The sequence below is a fragment of the Asterias rubens genome, chromosome 3 (genome assembly GCF_902459465.1).
Source record: "Asterias rubens chromosome 3, eAstRub1.3, whole genome shotgun sequence".
Classification (NCBI taxonomy): domain Eukaryota; kingdom Metazoa; phylum Echinodermata; class Asteroidea; order Forcipulatida; family Asteriidae; genus Asterias; species Asterias rubens.
The window spans coordinates 19,312,845-19,316,935 of record NC_047064.1 but is presented as its reverse complement, the minus strand read 5'-3'; positions in this window follow the sequence as shown (position 1 = coordinate 19,316,935).

The window sequence follows — 4,091 nt, the reverse complement described above, 5'->3', positions numbered from 1 at the left end:
TTAAAATGTTACATTTTTTTCACATTTTATGTTATGACAATAATCTACACTCTGTTAGCTCAGGAGCAGACAGACACAATACAAAAATAATAAGAAAATAATTAATGACAACCCTAAAATCTTTCTACAGTAGCTTTCAATCTTGTCCCTTTTAGCTTTTACACTAATTGCATTTACATTCACTTTGTGAGCTACAATTCTACCATCGTTAATTTTAACCAAAATAAGTTATTGAATTGGCTATCATTAATGGTACTTTTCCATCACAACCAATTTGCACTTACATACATTTTTAAAATCCACTTTTGTGGCATGTCGTGGTCGAGTGATCTATAGTCCATAGGACTCAAGCTCCGGTGCCCAAATCATCACGGTGTGGGTTTGAATCCCGGTCACTCACTGTGTCCATGACTAGTCTTCACAGTTGGTGTATCTCAACATATGCATAAAATTTGAGCTCAATCGATCGTCGAAGTTGCGAGATAATAATGAAAGAAAAAACACCCTTGTCACACGGAGTTGTGTGCTTTCAGATGCTTGATTTCGAGAACTCAAATTCTCAATCTGAGGTCTCGAAATCAAATCCGTTGAAAATTACTTCTTTCTTGAAAACTACATTACTTCAGAGGGAGCTGTTTCTCACAATGTTTTATACTACCAACCTCTCCCCATTACTCTTCACCCAGAAAGGTTTTATGCTAGTAATTATTTTGAGTAATTACCAATAGTGTCCACTGCCTTTAGCTTAACTTCCTGCTCTTCACCCAGAGGTAAATGGGTACCTGTTAGGGCAGGCAGAGGTGGTTCTACTGATTGATTTAGCTTGGTGTGCTACTCATACTGTATAATTCCCAGGGAACTGAGATGGCATGAGGAATAAAAACAAATGGCCCAATGCAAAGTTAAAATAATTGAAGAGCTATTATTATTTTTATATAAAAAAACAAAAAAACAAAAACGAACCCGATTGCAACTTTGCATAACTATACTGAATTGGCCAACCACTCTTCAAGTGACAAAACCAAATCAGTGAACAGCTGTTGCATAATAATTAGTGAACCCAGCCCCCAACTGGGTATTTCTTGAAATCTTGATTAATAATGTCCCATAATAAACCCTCCCTATATTTCTGCAGATGGTAAGTAAAAACCCAAAAAACCAAAAACCACTACAGTCACATTGAGCATTCAAACAAAATAACATACAACTCAATGTGGAGTTAGTTTTGGCGGCTGAACCCAAAAGAGGTTTTAGGTTGGGCTTAATTATAGTTAAGTTTCAAGAACCACGAAATTGCTTTTGGATCAACTGCCAATATGCACCCCAGTGGCGAGGTCACAAAGATAGCAGACGATGCATTGGTATGATCAACACGTCCTGATTTACAGAAACTAATTTACATGTAAATAACTATGTAAGATCTGATTTAACTGTACAATTCTAATTTACAATTTTACACAAATCCGGGTGGTTACCGTGGATGTTTGTCCAATGGAGAGACATTTGAAGCAATTAAGACTACTTAAGCTGTGCACGTTTCTCCTTCAAACTAATTTGATTTTCAAATTGTTTTTTTTTCTTGTCTAGTACTGGACTAAAGGTTTCTTCACTGAATTGATATTTTTCTCACCAGGGGTCAAATCAGCTGTTAATAAGCTGATTTTGTGCTTACTGTGGGAGTTTTCATTTCATATCGTTGGAAACTGTAAGCACAAGAAAAGGCATGTTACCTTTGGTGCTTGTTGAGCTTCTTTACAGAAAATAATTCTCGACAACTGATGGGCCAATTTTATAGTTAAAATTATTGCACTTGTGTAGTTTTATGCAGAGAAATGTTTAAAAAGGATGACAAATAATACTTCTACCTACCACAAAGTCATGGCATAACGAACTTTCAGCAATACATGTATAGGAAAACCATTACTTGTATTAAGATAAAACATCATAAAAACGTTAAACGTTTAAAGTATTTGATCTAAAATACTAGATTGAAGGGGTTTTTATAGAGCGAAGTTAATTGAATTGATTTGGTAACATTGATTTGAATGGGAGAGAACAAAGATGTCTGCAACATGATCAACTTCAAAAAGCTGTATCTGTATTGAAGTGTTTGTTTGGTGGCAGCAAAGTGCCAGAAGTTCACAGTTTGTTTGCTTGTGACCGAATCATAAATAACATTCAATCATGCCAGTGCCCAAAACACCCTGTACTGGCTTGAAAGCAGCACTTTACAGAATGAAATGCGCATTTATATTGCCACTTATCATGGCTCAAAACAAAATAGATAAATGCATTTCAAAATGTCACAATCTTGCACATCGTCAAAGGAATGCCAACATCATTAATGGCCTGAATCCATTGAGAAGTACAAGTGTGTTAATCTGTTCTGATGTCGATCCAATTTCAGAGCTTGATCTGGTTTCAAAAAGTCGATGAGCAGAATTTGTTTTCAAACAAATTGATTTGCTAAGCACAACGATGTAGCAGAGTACCAACTAGTCACAATATTATGGATGTCTAGGTATTTTGCCTGACAAGCTATTCCTGTGCTAAGCATATTTTACTAAACAGCTTAAAGATATTGGTTTGGCAGAAAATATTGCTTAAAATACTTCAAATTCAACCTTTCGTTTTTAGATGACTTTGGAGTATTGAGGCAGTAGGGATCCTACATAACTCAGTGATTCTTGAATATTGGGGCTATTTCCTGCAGATACAAAGCAAAGAGAAACTCACAAATAACATGCGTCATGAGAGACATTATATTTAGCTGTAAATATTTGAAAACATTTTCAGAAACAATGGGTCCATGGTTGCTTGTAAAGTTAGTAGTTTAAGTCAGACGTGTAAATATTATATTACTTTATAAATAGATTACATTGTTATGAATTGGGTTATTTTACACTGTGCACTATAATACAGTGTGTGTGAGTTAGGAATACTTTACAAGGGGTGAACAATGTTTAACGGCTAGCAGATTTTCTTGTTAGTACACTCAGGTTAAAATTGATCAAACTTATTATAGTTTTCAAAGTATTGTAAGTCTGTTTTTAAATACTACTGCAGACAATCAAACTTGAAAACTGTAGCTCATGCAAGCTTTTTTGCACATCCACACTGTTAAAAAGCAATAGATTAGAACAAATGAAGTCAGTGGTAAATACATGTTTAGTAGAGTGTTTTAACATTACAGATACAACAAGTCCTGTCATTACATATCCCACAAAGTGAGAGAAATTTGCATATATTCGTACCGACCAAATCTTGAATACCAAATCTAAAGCTCTCAATCTATTGGATAGGAATTTAAAAAATTGCTTTTTAATTTTTTTTTAAAAGAAGGGCAAGGAATGATTTGGCTTTAAAAACCTCCTACTAGTAAGTAACTGAAAGCAGGGAACCAGTTCCATGCATTACATGCCAACTTCACTGGTACCCATTTATTCTATTAAAGCAAAAGTGCTTGTCTATGTAAGTGAATGCGGGTTAAAAAGTATCTATTCTTATGCAAGTTTGTACGACTCTTTGTTCATGGTAAACGAGATACTAAAGATAAAACCTTAGAAGTTAAAAGTGCTTTGCAGTTATTTAGCATGCTAATGTTAAACAATGCCTTTCACATTATTTAAACTTTTCTAAGAGATTCATGCTCTTCTAAACTTAGAAAAAAAGGACAGAACTGAACATGTGCCACCAACAATCTTGCCAGAGTAGAGTTTCAGGCGAAGTTAAGAAAAATAAATACTTAATTTCCCCAAGTACTTCAGTAAAAGCCAGCAAAAACTTTAAACGTCCGTATTACCCATTTCATTGCTCATGCTACTTTTACAAGTCTTGAAAATGCAAAAAGTCCAGAGTTTAAAATTCTTGTGCAAAAGATCTCCAGTCAAACATGTCTTCTTCCATACCTCACAAAAACATGAATTATTTTCCTAGTCCCGTTTTATTTTCAACATTGAGGATCTTTTTAAATTTATAACATCACACACATATGCAACTGTATGAAGGGTGCTGACCAATGGGAGACTTTGGAATGCTAGGTGGCAGCAGACTTACCAGGTAAATGTCCATTGTTAACGTAGTTCTGAGCG